We start from the raw sequence: 16,810 nt of genomic DNA, 5'->3' as shown, positions 1-16,810 counted from the left end.
TTTGTCTAATAAGTGGATGCGGAGCACACAAATGTTTTTCAGCGTAATTACTATATGCGGAATGAAAAGGCTTAACACTTCTAACTAGCACGTAATGAGCACGGACGCCAATGGCTTCCTTGCAAGGGTTCTCGCAGAGTGGCAGAGCAGATTCACTGCTGGGCTTGGTGTTTTGTGTCTGGGGCTTTCAGTCTATCGCAAATGAAAATATATAATTCCGGGCCACTCTTCCAATACATCACAGTCATTTTCAGCACTTTAGTTGTTTTCCTCCCCATTTTTCTTAAAAAATAAAGCATCATTACAGCAGGTTTGAAGTGCGTGGTAGTGCCTGCAATCTACCCATGCTTTTCTTTAATATTTCATCATTAAATAGCAAAATAACCTGATATGATCCTAATTTAGTGCCAATTACACTGCATTGATCAAAGTGACCTTTTCATACTGGAGCACAAAAATCAATCCCGCTGTACAACAAATGTCAGGGGAGCAGAGCAACATATAATCTGTGACAATCTAAACATTACTTACAAATGAAATCACCAATGACCTGCACGCCAAGGCGGTCTCTGCATGGTGGGCACTGTTTGTGTTTCCAGCTATGGTTGGACTTTTTGGTTGTTGTTGGTGGTGGTGGTGTTGTCTGTTGTCTGTTGCTGTTGTTGTTGTCTGTTGTTGTTTTTGTCCGTCATTGTTATTGTTGTTATCTGTTGTTGTCTGTTATTGTTCTTGTTGTCTGTTGTTGTTTTTGTCCATTGTTATTGTTGTTGTCTGTTATTGTTGTTGTTGTTGTCTGTTATTGTTGTTGTCTGTTGTTGTTGTTGTTGTTGTCTGTTATTGTTCTTGTTGTCTGTTGTTGTTTTTGTCCATTGTTATTGTTATTGTCTGTTATTGTTGTTGTTGTTGTTGTTGTCTGTTATTGTTGTTGTCTGTTATTGTTGTCGTTGTTGTCTGTTATTGTTGTTGTTGTTGTTGTTGTCTGTTATTGTTGTTGTCTGTTGTTGTTGTTATTGTTGTTGTCTGTTATTGTTATTGTCTGTTGTTGTTGTTATTGTTGTTGTCTGTTATTGTTATTGTCTGTTATTGTTGTCGTTGTTGTTGTCTGTTATTGTTATTGTCTGTTATTGTTGTCGTTGTGTTGTCTGTTATTGTTGTTGCTGTACCATCGCCCCACACTCTGGCGATGTTTCAGGGCCTGTGGTCAAGTCCCGCAGCTGGATGTGAGATTCCCAGAGAAGACAGCAGGTTGCCGCCTCTGTCATGGCCCACAAGGCAAAGGCCCCCATCAGTCCTACTCCGGGCAGTGGGCAAGCAGCTCCGCGGAGGACCCCAGTGATCCTCTGGAACTCAGACACACAAACGGAGTGGCCCAGACCCCTGCCCCACGTGGTTTCCAAGATGCACACCTGCGTCCGCCCGACACAGGAAGGTGTGCACTGCCCTCCAGGGAGCAGCGGGCGGTGGGTGGGAGGGTCTCGAGGGCCCTCTGGTCACTGATGACCATCTCACTTCCGTCTGCCAAGTGTGCAAAGCACCAACGCCCATCTCAGAGGAGCTGCCCTGGAGGAGCTTTGCCCGGCGGCCGGCGTGCTGCACCTGGGCACGGCGGCACTTGCTTGTTTAGCGTAGTCCCACGTTAGGGCAAAGGGAGTTTTCAAATTCACACAGGGCTAAAACCCTCTTGAGTGTAACCCAGGGACCTGGTGCGTCGGGCAGTTGGGTAACAATATGAAATGTTAAAGGTCATTCCAGCGATGGGGCACACATTCTCTGCCAACTGGAGTGCCATCTCTGTCCTGATATCCTAGAACGCAGGGCCCACATGGAGAGATGGCCTTCCTCATGCTGTAGCTGGATGTCAAAGCACAACTCAAAGCAAGATCAACAAGGGCCCCAGTTCCTCTAGATGCCCCACGCCTGTGTCTGGGTTAAGGAGCTGTTCAGAGAGGACACAGGAGACTCCAGATGTTACTGGCCTGAGCACACAGAAGTAAAAGTGAGAATTTACACCTGCCCCAAGTATCCCGTGCTCCTGACTGGGTGAGGGGATCTGCGTACGGCTGGCCCAGTGACTAGCTGACAGGGCCAGTCCTCACTCTACCGGGGAGCTTAGAAGATCACATGACCCAGGAATGTGTGCCCTACGTTGACATTGGACAAGGCATCCACGTCAGCCTGGCCGCACGCTCTGAACAAGGCCCCAGCCCTCCTGCTTCTCCTGGGGTGCTGCCAGCTCCCGGCCCTCGGGCAGGCGCCGTGTGCACCCCGGAAGCGGCTTCCCTTGGGACGCGAGGAATCGGACTCTGCGCTCAGCTCTGCATCTCTGGCTGTTCCGGGGCAGCGCCAGAGGAGCCGCGGTTAGAACGAGGCCGTGATCGAGGCTAGTTGTGAATCATGTTCGTCCCTTTCCATTCTATGAGGAGTTCCTTTCTAGTTTAACGTGGAGGAGCTGTGTGGGCAGATTGTGGAGGTGACCCTCATTTTTTCCAACATTCTCTAGTGCAATTGGCAGCTTAGCAGCCACAGTAAAAAGGACACGATTAATTTTTATATATTTGATATATTCACCCCAATGACGCTGCTGCATGGTTGGTTTCAGATGTTTAGAATAGAAGCAATTGTTTACAGTAACCATTCAAGGATAGCTTTGGTCTCTTCCTCCATTTCCCCCTTTTCTTTATCTTTAATAAATCCTCAAATGCCAGATGCTGACGGCTCATACCTGTAATCCCAGCTACTCAGGAGGCTGAGATCTAGGATTGTGGTTCAAAGCCAGTCCTGCCAGGAAAGACTGTGAGACTTTTATCTCCAATTAACCACCAGAAAACTGGAAGTGGCTCTGTGGCTAAAGTGGTAGAGTGCTCACCTTGAGCAGAAAAGCTCAGGGACAGCGCCCAGGCCCAGAGTTCAAGCCCCATGACCGGACACAAACAACAACAACAACAAAATAATGAGTTTTCAGAAAGATCAGTCTATACAAAACCAGCCTGTAGGACACAGGGGGTTGGGTCTTGTAATGTGACAATCTCAAGTTCTTACTTTAAGCCAGCTATTTCCAGCCTGGCTGACTTGATGCAAGTAGTTACATTCAATATGGCAAATACGATATTTTATTCTCCTCATAGACACCCTAAAGAGAGCGGTCTTGCTTACAATTTGAAGAGCTGGCTAAGAGAAGACACAAAGACGTAGTTGGCCGAAAGTACTGTAGGGTCTATGCACAGAAGTACTGCAACTATGTGAAGACAGTTCTTATGTTTATAAGAAGCAATAATGCAGAGGTAATTTTAGGAGAAATGAAGCACGATGAAGGGAAGAGAATGTAATTGAGAAAGAAGTAGTAAATGATAACTTAAAGTGAAATATTGGCAGACCTGAGAGATTCATTACAGTTTCTAGTTTCAAAATTCCAAATTTCTCTACATACACATAATTAAAATGTATCTTAGTATATACTCTTCTAAAATGAAATTCCACCTGGTATAGCTTTATGATTTTTTTCTTTAATGAAGTTTTATCATTTCTTTTAAGCATTCAGATTGTGTGATTTTCTAAACTATGCAGGAAAGAACTATGTCTTTATATATATATATATATATATATATATATATATATTCCCTTAATAGATGTTTTAGTAAGTTATTAGGAAATTCTTACAGATCTTACATATAGCACCAGATGGCTTTTAGCCATATTGTGTTGTTGTTTTTTAAGTAGGGTGACTACTGTCTTCCTTTGAGTGCATTCATTTTATCACAATAAAAATTATAGCTGGATACATTTTTACATGAGCTCTTTGCTCATGTGTATTTGTTCTCTTAAGTGACCAAGCAACCTTTCTAAATTTAATTGCCATACATTGTATCACACTAATCATTGCTCAAGTAATAAATCATGCCCTATTAAAGAAACTAAATTTCCTGGACCTTAAGATTGGAAAATTATTAGCTTAATTCTTTACAAATTGCACAGAAGATAATATCTGATAATCCATTAAGCACAATTTAATCAATGTCTTCCATCATAATGCAAAATGCACTGATAAGAATTCAAGCTCTGTTGATTAAAAGAGTATAATCTAATAGCCTCCATGAATTCCAAATTACTTAAAATGAGTATCTTTCTACTGAAGCAAGCTGATAAATTAGATTATCCATACTCATCTTAATTATATTAATATTATGATAAAATGAAACAGAGAATTAGACGTAAGGAACCACAGTTATTGGGTTAACAGTAGTAGGTCACCAGCAAAAACGATTTCATGCATCCTCCTGGTTTGGCCTGGGATTCATCATAGAGTCCCAGCAGTCAATCCAAGGTCTTATTTTTTCTTCTGCCCTTGAAAGGAAAGGGAACTGACCTTAAGAATACAATTAGATGTGCGACTCTCCCTGGCTTTAAAATGACTGAATAATTTGGAATGAGATTCAGTGCATTCAGTAATTTGCTCTTGACCTCATTGGCTCAAGTTTTTAAAATGGCATTACTATTATTTTAAATTAAGGGAATAGTTCTCTCTATGTTACTTGATTTTAAGTACAAGATATTACCTCCTTGTATCTGTAGTGTTTAATTTTCACATTATCCAGAGTAGTTTATCTTGCTTATTTTTAGCTATGTTCTTAATACACATGCTTGTGTATATATGTGGTTTTCACAAACATCACATATCCATCTCTACATAAATTTTTACCATTTGAGAGCATGATGACTTAAATTATTTATGGGATTATATGCTTGTTTAAAGAAGAAATATTCATTTACATATCCAAATATGTACAATAGGTGTGTAAGAAAACATGTGTTCATGTATACATGAGTTAGAAAACACATGTTCATGTGCACGTGTGCAAACAACGGCTTTCCATGGTAGGCAAGTTTGCTTAGCGCATTCTTCCTTCTTCATTTTAAATTGAATTACCTTTATATAATTATTTTCCCAGCTCATTGGCCATGTTTTTCCAAATACAACTTTTCTGCATAATCAGTTACAACTGCACTGAAAACCACATTCTTACAGAAACAGAGGACTGTACAACTTTTCTGTAATGAGAAAACTAGGTTAAGAGGTGAGAAATGTCTTGGTTCTTGGAACAGGTGCGATAAATGTTACCCCAGTGAAATGATGTGATCTGCTCTTATGAGAAAGAATGGGTTGTACCTAAACAGTCTTCTTTTCCAGTTACGAAACAGTCCTCCAATCTGAAGTCAACACTATCCTAGCATTGTTTTTTGACTGGGCCTGGGCCTTGAACTCTGGGCCTGGGTACTGTCCCTAAGCTCCTTTGCTCAAGGCTAGCACCACTCTACCACTTGAGTTACAGCACCACTTCAGAATTTTTCTGTGATTAACTGGAGATAAGAGTCTCACAGGCTTTCCCTGCCCCTGCTGGCTTTGAACAGTGATCCTCCGATCTCAGCCTCCTGGGTAGCTAGCATGACAGGCGTGAACCACCAGAGTCTGGTTCTTTCCTAGCATTTCTATTTGTATAAGAAAATAGATCTAAATTGGTGAAACCAATCATTTTATACTAAGTGCAGTTTCCACAGACAATGGCTGCTTGTACCCCTTTTGCTGCCGTGCTGAACCTGGGCTGGGCTGAAGCTACCACCCATTTGTCACAACAATTTGCTCATGCTTTAATTAAACATAATATGGAAAGCAGTGTAATTCACTTCTGATTAGAAATGAACTCTGCAGACTGTGAAGTGTTTTCAGACCTAATGCCAAGGGTCATCACTCCATGATTACACTGTCTATCAAGGCTATTTGTTTCCTTGGCTTCCCTTGAGTTCACTTCTAAAACGATGGCTCCTCTAGCTCAGTGTTCTTTCCACAGACGTTATTCTAAGCGACTAAATGTTCCTTCATGAGAGCTAATGACGTGGCAGTCTTGGACAGGGCCACACTGGGCAGATCTCCTTATGGTGCCTCCATTGGAAGCTGAGAATCCTCCCCTGCCAGAGTTAGAGTGAGGTTTCCCCTCAATGGAACAGAAAACCAATGTACAAATACAGGAGAATCATAATGACCTCCAAACACACACAGCCACACCAAACCATCAATGTTTCTAATTAGTTTGCAAGCATATTTATTAGATAGTTATTTTTCAAGAGTTTGTCCTCTAGTTGAGCTTTTACAGCCTAAGCATTTGAAAACAACAACAAACTTGTTTTGGAGAAATGCATCGCTTGTTCATTTCAGTCCTGGAAGGCAGGTGATTGCTACTTTATCTTCAAGATGCAGAGAAGAACAGAAATAGTTTGGGTCTTCAGGTGCCCGACAGAAGGCACAAAAGTGGCAGAGATTTACCCATTCCAAAGGCATCCATGGAGCTCCTGCTAAATGCTGGCCCTACGGTGGAGCATCCGGTGGTCCTCCCCCCATGGCTGAGCATCCGGTGGTCCTCCCCACACGGCTGAGCATCCGGTGGTCCTCCCCCCATGGCTGAGCATCTGGTGGTCCTCCCCGCACGGCTGAGCATCCGGTGGTCCTCCCCGCATGGCTGAGCATCTGGTGGTCCTCCCCCCATGGCTGAGCATCCGGTGGTCCTCCCCGCAGGGCTGAGCATCCGGTGGTCCTCCCCACACGGCTGAGCATCCGGTGATCCTCCCCCCATGGCTGAGCATCCGGTGGTCCTCCCCGCATGGCTGAGCATCCGGTGGTCCTCCCCCCACGGCTGAGCATCTGGTGGTCCTCCCCGCATGGCTGAGCATCCGGTGGTCCTCCCCGAACAGTGGAGCATCCGGTGGTCCTCCCCGCATAGGGAGCAGTGGCATACAAAGAGCCGCCCCTGTGGTCCCAGTTGGACATTGCCGTGACAATGAGAGGCCAGGACGGTGCCCAGGGTGGTGGAGCTGGAGGAAGGCAGAAGTCTGCAGAGCAGGCCGGGCTGGGAGGCAGCTGGTGTGGGAGGGGGACGGGAGAGGGAAGCCCTTGGGGAGGTGCGGGTGGAGCGCTGTGGCCCACGCCATGCTGGGAAAGTGTGCGTTGTTGATAATTGACATTTGATGCTGGGTTTCCCCCCATCATCCTGTCATTCCCCGTGTCACCACTGGATATCTGGCAACTGTGGGGGAGAATGCATTAAGCAGAGCAAAATACAGATTGTGAAGCAGGCCTAGGAAACAAATGCAGCCGAGGATGCTTGCTGGGCTCACTTCTGCAGCCAAAGGCAGTTGGGTCTGGAGAGCTTCTTCTCACCAGTTCCATAGCTGGAGCAGGAAGGAATGCAGAGTGCCAGGCACCACGGGGGAGTGGGGGCAGAGCCCTGCTGCTTCCCCTGCCCACGGGCGGGGGGCAGAGCCCTGCTGCTTCCCCTGCCCACTTCTTGTGACCCCTCCTCCGCTGGCCCTCTGACTCCCGCGTCCTGGTTGGACGGTGCTGGCTGCCCGCTCACGGCTAACGGCCGCCTGAGCACCGAGCTCGCAGGAAGAAAGGGGCCGTAGGAGCCAAGCCGTTCATTCATTACGCTAGCCACCCGCACTGACCAGCCTCAGCTCCATTTTCATGGCCGGAACCCGAATGTTGTGAGGAGCCCCGGGCCAAGACGGCCAGGCAGCCCCCCAGCAAGCGAGATTCAGGGAGAAGGGGTGCAGCACCACCTGGAAAGCCAGGGTGGGGGCCTGGCCGGTCCCTGGGGAGAGGCAGGAGTCCTGGGCCCCGCCCACCTGCAGGGGAGGCGGGGCAGAGAGGGGGCCGGAGGGTGCGCTCAGAGGCTGCTCCCTTCCAGGACTTTCTGTCTACACATGGAACACAAGGAGGGGCTGGCAGTCGGACACGCTGGCTGCTTGTTGGTGATGTGCACCCGGCTCAGGGCTGGAGAGCCACTTAGAGGCCTATTCAAAACCATCCGAGTGTCCGCGTGCTTCGTAAGAGAGCCATTAGCAACGCACATGTCCGCATTGGTGGGGCTTGGGCTCCAGACACGGCGGGCAGCTCTGCCTGTCCAGTTCTGCTGGAGAAGGGGATTCCGGGACTTTGTTTGGAGTCATGGAGGAAGGTGGTGGCTAATTCCCACTTGAATGGGTGATTGTTTGTTTCTGCTTAGCGTGACTCGGAGTTAATTGTTCTGTAGGCTTTCATGGTGCTCTGTGCACAGGGGCCATCTGCTAGGGCTGTCCCCTCTCCACTTGTGGCTTTTGATCGGGGCTGGACTCACAGCCAGGCTCTGATGGAGCCGGGCCGCGGCGCCTCCTCCAAACGCTCTGCTCACAGGTGAGTGGGAGCCGTGGTCTCCCTTTCAAACCAGGAAATAACAAAGTCCCCACTGTCAACCATATGTTTCCAGGAAAGAAAACAAACAAAAAGCTTTTTCCCGACAAAAGTGAAGGCAATTACAGAGCAGGAGCTGGAGGATTCACGGGGGGAGCATGGGAGCCGGGGCTGGGAAGGTAATGTTCCCGGGAAGCTCAGGGGCGGAGTGGCGGGTGAGGGTGAAGTTTAGAAAGCATTTCTGCAGGTTATTGTTTAAAAAATAATCTCACTGCAGCAGCCGTTCTTTCTGACGGGAACAAAGACGTATAATTTTAAAACACAAACTCACTGTAAATGTGCCTTGCGGAGTTTGCTTTCCTGCCGGGTTCTGTCCCCTGCCTGCGGGGGCTAGTGTCTTTGAGAGGCTGGGAGCTGGGTGGGGAGCCGGGCGCGGGCTCGGAGCCACGAGCCTGGCGCTGCTGCGTGTCAGGCCGGCCACTGAGTTCTAGGAGGGGAGAGGCTGAGAGGGGAGTTTTGAAAAGGTGGGCTTCAGTTTCCCACTCAGTGTGACGCAACCACAGCAAGCAACCTGCAAAAGCGCAATCTGCTTCAGCACTGAGTGCTGAGAGCTGAACCAGGATGAGCCGCTAGGAGCAGAGTCAAGCGGGGGAGTCCACCATGAGGAGAGGGACCCAGCCTGGGCTGCGGGCTCAGCCCCCCCCCGCCCTCCCCACCCCCCCCGTGGGGAACCAGGGATCTGGAGGTGCTGAGAATCAGCGGTGCTGTGGGCAACCGGTGGGGAGCCCCGGGGAAGGAAAAGAGGGAGTGAAAAGCCAGAAGTAGCCACACTAACAGCTCAACCTCTGAGCCACGGAGGGCAACATTGATGACAATGCTGGAACTCATCCAGATATGCTGGATTGGAAGCCCTCTGAAGAACTTCTTACGGATAATAACTCATATCTACACAAACGAAGAGGGAGCGGCATAGCTCTCCTCCTTCTTCCCATCCTCGGCCCCAGGGTTGGGTCTGGGTCAGGCTCTCTGGGGCTCCTGTGTACAACCCACGCCACAAAGTCCTGTTTCCAGCAGAGAAGCCCATGCGATGTCCCGGGTGCCTTACCGGCCTGCCTCCTCCATCCCTGGTCCTCTTCCTCCCTCCTGCCTCCAACGTCCTCTCCACTGGCCTCCTCTTCACGCGCCACTCCAGCTGGGGTTCCCTCCCGCCCTCCAGCCTCTGGCTGACGTGTAGCGATGGCGCCAGGAGGCTTGGGCGCCTGCACAAAACTCTCTGGGATTATGAATCTGGAGATTAATTAATTATTTTTCATTAATAAATGAATCTCCAGATTAACTATCCCACTGGGGCAAAGTCACCAAGTCTATGTCCCAGCTGGAGAGCAAGGCCTCACGAAACTCCTAGCCCTGGAAGCAACGGGCTCAAGAGAGCCGATGTCTTCTTACGTCCCCTCCAGGTCTGATGGTGGAGGCTCACAGACCCCAATCGCCAGGTGGGAAAGGACCGATGTTCAGCTCAAGTCAGTGCCAGTGGAATTCAGCTCCTCACAGATCTTTCCAGTGGGTCCTGGGCGGCTGGAGATGCTCACCCAAGCTGAGAGGTTGTAGTGGACCGGCTTGTTTTCTTCGTCTCCTTATTTGATGCTGATGACTTCCGGAATGGCCCTTACAGACACACCCAGAGGATGTTTTACAGCTACCTGCACCGCCCGCAGCCTAGTCAAGTTGACAAATAAAATTAATCACACACAGGATGCATTCCCTCCACACAAACTCTGTTTTTCTTCTGACTGATTCAAGACTTCCTTCCCTATGAAACCTTCCAAGCCCTCACTAATGAGAGTTAACCCCTTGTAAAAACATCTGCTCTTGCATTTATAATTAGGCGCGTATGTGTCTGTTTACAGACTGCACCAGACCTCAAGACCCATGAGGGAGAAGACTCTTCATGAATCCATCAGTCAGGGCTGGGAGATGAGCGAGGGCTGGGAGCATGGCCCAACTGAAGGAAGGAACAGCAAGCCCAGGCCGGTCCCAGTGCGTGGTGAGGGTGTTCACAGGAAATGCAGTGCTTGTCAACGAACGTGATGAGGCACGCCCCAAGCATTGCAATAGTCTAAGCACAAGGCCAAGCGATGTAGGAGACCCGGCCCAAGTGGAGAAGACCCTTTCCCCAGCAGTGGCGCAGCGTGCCCTGATGGAGCGGCTTTGGGGCTGTGGAGTGCCGACTCGGAGGTCTGGAGGTGACACCAGCCCTCCACCGATTTGCTTCAACCCCAAGGAGGTCTGAGCAGTCTCCTGGGAGATGATCATTGTTGGACCAATCAGAGAGCAAAGCATCCGTGGTGGCGGGGTCTTGGTCCTGTGGAATGGATCACCATGGAGATGATCGTGCGCAGGCATTGCCATGGAGACCGTGTGGGAGAGGCTCGCCCACCCTGCACGCACTGTGGAGCCCGTCTGAAGCCTCTGAAAGCTGAGGCCGGCAGCGGCTGCTGTCATCCCTACGCCCACTCTGCACGTGGGTGAAGGTGAGGCTCAGGTCCTGTCCACAGGGCAGAGAACAACCCTGGATTTTCCCCAGACTCCGTTCCTTGCTCGTGTCCCTTGGGCCAGTGGAGTCTGCGTCTTTCCCTGGCAGTTTGGGGAAATCTCGAACTTATAATCTGTGTCAGAGGTCCACAGAGGCTTGGGCTGTGCTCTAAAAATGCACAGGGCCCAGAATTTTCCACAGGGGAGGAAGTAGACAGCAAAAGAAGGGCATGACTCAAGGCAGAGAAAAGATGAGATGAACATGGAGGCCAGGGTACGGCTGCAATCTAGATATGGATTGCTGGAGATGAGGGGTCAGTCGGAGGTTTGGGGGGGTCAGTTGGTGGTTTGGGGTTCAGTTGGTGATTTGGGGGTCAGTTGCTGGGTTTTAGGGGGTCAGTTGGTTCATGGGTTTGGAGTCTGTTGATGAGTTTAAGGGTCAGCTAGTGGCTTGGGGTTCAGTTAGTGGTTTGGGGTTCACTTGGTGGGTTTAGGGGTCAGTTGGTGAGTGTGAGGGTCAGTTGGTGGGCTTGAGGGTGAGTTAGGCTTGGGGTATCAACTGATAGGTTTGGGGGTCAGTGGATGGGTTTGGGGGTCAGTGGATGGATTTGGGGGTCAGTGGATGGGTTTGGGGGTCAGTGGATGGGTTTGAGTATCAGTGATGGGTTTGGGGGGTCATTGAATGGGTTTAGGAGGTCAGTGGGTGGGTTTGGGGGTCAGTGGATGGGTTTGGGAGCCAGTGATGGGTTTGGGCATCAGTGGATGGGTTTGAGAGGTCAGTGGATGGGTTTGGGGGTCAGTGATGGATTTGAGGGGTCAGTGGGTGGATTTGGGCATTAGTGGATGGGTTTGGGAGGTCAATGGATGGGTTTGGGGGTCAGTAGATGGGTTTGGGAATCAGTGATGGGTTTGGGGGTCAGTGATGGGTTTGGAGGTCAGTGATGGGTTTGGGGGTCAGGGGATGGGTTTGGGGGTCAGGGGATGGGTTTGGGTATCAGTGATGGGTTTGAGGGTCAGAGGATGGGCTTGGGGGTCAGGGGATGGGTTTGGGGGTCAGTGATGGGTTTGGGGGTCAGAGGATGGGTTTGGGGGTCAGAGGATGGGTTTGGGGGTCAGGGGATGGGTTTGGGGGTCAGTGGGTGGGTTTGGAGGTCAGTGGGTGGGTTTGAGGGTCAGAGGATGGGTTTGGGGGTCAGTGATGGGTTTGGGGGTCAGAGGATGGGTTTGGGGGTCAGAGGATGGGTTTGGGGGTCAGTGATGGGTTTGGGGGTCAGAGGATGGGTTTGGGGGTCAGAGGATGGGTTTGGGGGTCAGGGGATGGGTTTGGGGGTCAGAGGATGGGTTTGGGGGTCAGAGGATGGGTTTGGGGGTCAGGGGATGGGTTTGAGGGTCAGGGGATGGGTTTGGGGGTCAGGGGATGGGTTTGGGGGTCAGGGGATGGGTTTGGGGGTCAGTGATGGGTTTGGGGGTCAGGGGATGGGTTTGGGGTCAGAGGATGGGTTTGGGGGTCAGGGGATGGGTTTGGGGGTCAGTGATGGGTTTGGGGGTCAGGGGATGGGTTTGAGGGTCAGGGGATGGGTTTGGGGGTCAGGGGACGGGTTTGGGGGTCAGAGGATGGGTTTGGGGGTCAGTGATGGGTTTGAGGGTCAGAGGATGGGTTTGGGGGTCAGTAGATGGGTTTGAGGGTCAGAGGATGGGTTTGAGGGTCAGAGGATGGGTTTGGGGGTCAGTGATGGGTTTGAGGGTCAGAGGATGGGTTTGGGGGTGAGTGATGGGCTTGGTGGTCAGGGGATGGTGTAGCATCATCTAGTAGGTTGGGAGCCAGCCAGCCGGCTGGGGAAGTGACTTGACCTGACAGTGCTGACCTCACCAACAGAAGTTGAAGCGATGCCCACTGGAGGGGGCGTTTGGAGTGAGGCCACTGGAGGGGGTGTTTGTTTGGAGTGAGGCCACTCGAGGAAGCAGGTACGGGGGGACTTGTCGTGGGGCTGTGTATTGACCCAGTCTACGTCCCCACCCACCTGGGCCTTGAGGTCTTGCCTCCCTGCAGCCTAGAAACGATGGAGCCGGCCGACCGTGACTGAAACTGCTGAAATGCAGCATGGTGAACCTTAAGTCGCTGATCTCCCATGTTTGCTCACAGAGACCTAAAGCTAAGCAACACCGACAGGCAGCGCCAGCTTAGGAGGATGCAGGCGGTGTCCACGCGTCCCCACATGCCCAGGGGCACAGTGAGGGACACGTCGTGCGATCCATACTCAGTGCCAACCCTAATGCTATCCCAGCATAGCACAAAATACACACTGCCACATGCTAACACACACATACTGCACAGAAACAATCTGAAATGGCCAAAGATGGCAACGTCACTGGGTCACGCGCTGTGGATTTTACTTCGTCACCACAGGAGCCTGTAGACAAGGCACCCGTCCTAACCCTTTTGGCAGGGAAAGAAACAGAAGCGAAGGAGTTAGCTTGTTCACGGTCAGGCCAGATGAGTCAGCAGGACTGGGAAGGAGGAGAGGACCACCGGTGGGGTCCCGGCAGCTCTGTGTGTGTGTGTGTGGACTCTCCTGCCTTCTAGAATCCTCTAGAGGAGTGCTGAGGTTGACAAGGGGGAAAGATCACCTGCCCCTCTGCTACCAGGATGGCCAGGCCAGAGGGCAGAGGCTCTACTGCCTGCTAGAGCTCATGTCCCGCTGGTCATTAAACAGTGGCGAGGGGCCGCTGGCTGCTGTGTGAGCAGAAAGGGGGGCTGTGGCCAGCGTCCTCCTCCCAGGCCCTCGCCTGGGACCCTGGCCCAGCCCTGCTCCCTGCTGGACCTTTGGCTCCGGGCAGAGAACATGCTTTATTGCTTTATTTATTTCTCATCCAGACCGGAGACCCTGCCTGGCCTCCGCTGACGCTTCTGCCTGCTTGGGCTTTTTGCTTGTTTGTTTGTTTTCACCATGGCCGTTACTTTTACTACTTTATCTTTGCCTTTTTATTGAGTAATTCTTTTGTAGCCCACCTTACCTTGCTTGTGGGCTCCTCTTTTCTCTGTAATGTTTTCGTGGAGAATCAGAAGTGACAGATCAAGATTTGAAGGCAGACCCTGAGCAGCTGAGGGACGGCTGGACATGGTTTCTTGATCAGTTTAGCAGGACATCTGCAGCAGGACAGCAGGCTCCTGACTGGTGGGAATGGCCGCCCACCGACAAAGGCCCAGAAGGGTCCCCGACCTGTGCCTGGCCCTTGCTCTCACTGCCCTGGAAGCTTTGAGGCCTAGAACTCATTCCACTCTCCAGTCCAGACTGCGCATGTTTCTGGGCAGGCCTGCTGCCTCCAGGTTGGCATCTGCCCATAGCGAGCTCCACTGTCCTTGCTCACCTGTGGCTCACCCTGTGATGGTGGCCACTAGGCCAGCTGCTTCACCTTGCTTGGTGTGGCCTTCTTCCAGAGTTACCACATGCCGGCTCCAGCTTGCTACCCACGCTCTGTCACCGAGATACTGGTAGCCTCCTTTCTCCAAGATTTTGTTGGCTTATTAAAAGTCACATATACAAAACTATAGTCAGATGGCATTATGGGGAGATGGTCTGGATATCCCTGAAAAGGGCCAGATCCCTCCAGTCAACCAAAAAGCAGAACATGAGTTTTCCACAATTAATCATCTGAGAGGATTCATATTATTTCCCAGAGCCCTCGTTCAAGACCTCGCTATTGCCTGGTGCATGTGACACAGATGCCCTCGGACGCCGCGGCGGGCCTCGGGCGGCCCTCGGACGCCGCGGCGGGCCTCGGGCGGCCCTCGGACGCCGCGGCGGGCCTTGGGCGGCCCTCGGATGCCACGGCGGGTCTTGGGTGACCCTCAGATCAAGAGGAGAGACAGGACACAGACCTGCTTTCTCTGCTCCATGGGAGAAGGAAGCTCCCCAGCCTTTCCTGGGTGCCTGGAAGCTCTATTTCCTCCTGCATCGATCCCGACCACTAACCAGGCATAAATATTTCATTTCGCATTCTGAACGACATCAGCCTCGCGAGTTTCCATTGGATTCTGAGCGTGGCCTTCAGATAAATGAGCTGTGTGAAAGGAGATAGCCTGGTGGTTGACATGAGCTCCAGAGTGGGCCTCTCCGCCTTGGATCACTTCATCTGTGTGTTACATTCCTATGCGAGAGCCGGAAATGACTACACCTGCATGGTCCGAGACCACGGAAAGACACGGTGCTTGGGGTGTGAGCTTCCTTCCTCCCCTGAAGACAGCCTTTGTGCTCACAGGGCGGCCCAGCCCCACGCCCAGTCAGGGGCTGCAAGGTGGGCACAGCAGGACAGGAAAAGGAAGGTAGCTTCTCTGGAATCCGAATGGCTGGAGTCCCTGGCCCCAGCGCCCCAACACTGAGTCTCAGGCAAGCCCGTCGGCCACTCCAAAGCTAAGTGTAGGCAAAAAGTTTCTTCACGTATTTATTTCAGACATGAGTTTGGAGGTCGGTCATAAGAACGACATGTCTTTGAGAGTTCAGGTGAACGTAGGGAGGCAGGGGAGAAAACAGGGCGGGCATGCCCACTGCGCAGCCAGCCAAGAGCACGTCGCAGGCTAGGAAAGCCAAGGCCGTGCGTGGCTGGTGCTACACTCCTCGAATGCAGGGGGGAGGGGGTTGTGTTCCTGACACCTCGTGAGCTGAAGCCGACAAAGCTGTGTCAGAGCCAGCTGCAGTGTGGCAAGGGTGTGTGCTGCAGTGTGGCAAGGGTGTGTGCTCTAGTGTGGCAAGGGTGTGTGCTGCAGCGTGGCATGGGTGTGTGCTGCAGTGTGGCATGGGTGTGTGTTCTAGTGTGGCAAGGGTGTGTGCTGCATTGTGGCATGGGTGTGTGCTGCAGTGTGGCATGGGTGTGTGCTCTAGTGTGGCATGGGTGTGTGTTCTAGTGTGGCATGGGTGTGTGCTGTAGTGTGGAATGGGTGTGTGCTCTAGTGTGGCATGGGTGTGTGCTCTAGTGTGGCATGGGTGTGTGCTGTAGTGTGGCATGGGTGTGTGCACTAGTGTGGCATGGGTGTGTGTTCTAGTGTGGCATGGGTATGTGCTGCAGTGTGGCATGGGTGTGTGTTCTAGTGTGGCATGGGTGTGTGCTGCAGTGTGACATGGGTGTGTGCTGCAGTGTGGCATGGGTGTGTGCTGTAGTGTGGCATGGGTGTGTGCTCTAGTGTGTCATGGGTGTGTGCTCTAGTGTGGCATGGGTGTGTGCTCTAGTGTGGCATGGGTGTGTGCTGTAGTGTGGCATGGGTGTGCGCTCTAGTGTGGCATGGGTGTGTGCTCTAGTGTGGCATGGGTGTGCGCTGTAGTGTGGCATGGGTGTGCGCTCTAGTGTGGCATGGGTGTGTGCTCTAGTGTGGCATGGGTGTGTGCTCTAGTGTGGCATGGGTGTGTGCTGCAGTGTGGCATGGGTGTGTGCTGCAGTGTGGCATGGGTGTGTGCTGTAGTGTGGCATGGGTGTGTGTTCTAGTGTGGCATGGGTGTGTGCTCTAGTGTGGCATGGGTGTGTGCTCTAGTGTGGCATGGGTGTGTGTTCTAGTGTGGCATGGGTGTGTGCTCTAGTGTGGCATGGGTGTGTGCTGCAGTGTGTCATGGGTGTGTGCTCTAGTGTGGCATGGGTGTGTGCTCTAGTGTGGCATGGGTGTGTGCTGCAGTGTGGCATGGGTGTGTGCTACAGTGTGGCATGGGTGTGTGCTCTAGTGTGACATGGGTGTGTGCTCTAGTGTGGCATGGGTGTGTGCTCTAGTGTGTCATGGGTGTGTGGTCTAGTGTGGGGCATGGGTGTGTGCTCTAGTGTGGCATGGGTGTGTGCTCTAGTGTAGCATGGGTGTGTGCTCTAGTGTGGCATGGGTGTGTGCTCTAGTGTAGCATGGGTGTGTGCTCTAGTGTGGAATGGGTGTGTGCTCTAGTGTGGCATGGGTGTGTGCTCTAGTGTGTCATGGGTGTGTGCTCTAGTGTGGCATGGGTGTGTGCTCTAGTGTGGCATGGGTGTGTGCTGTAGTGTGGCATGGGTGTGCGCTCTAGTGTGGCATGGGTGTGTGCTCTAGTGTGG

The sequence above is a fragment of the Dipodomys spectabilis genome, unplaced genomic scaffold (genome assembly GCF_019054845.1).
Source record: "Dipodomys spectabilis isolate Male_0828 unplaced genomic scaffold, ASM1905484v1 ptg000169l, whole genome shotgun sequence".
Lineage (NCBI taxonomy): Eukaryota > Metazoa > Chordata > Mammalia > Rodentia > Heteromyidae > Dipodomys > Dipodomys spectabilis.
This window is presented reverse-complemented; position numbering follows the sequence as displayed.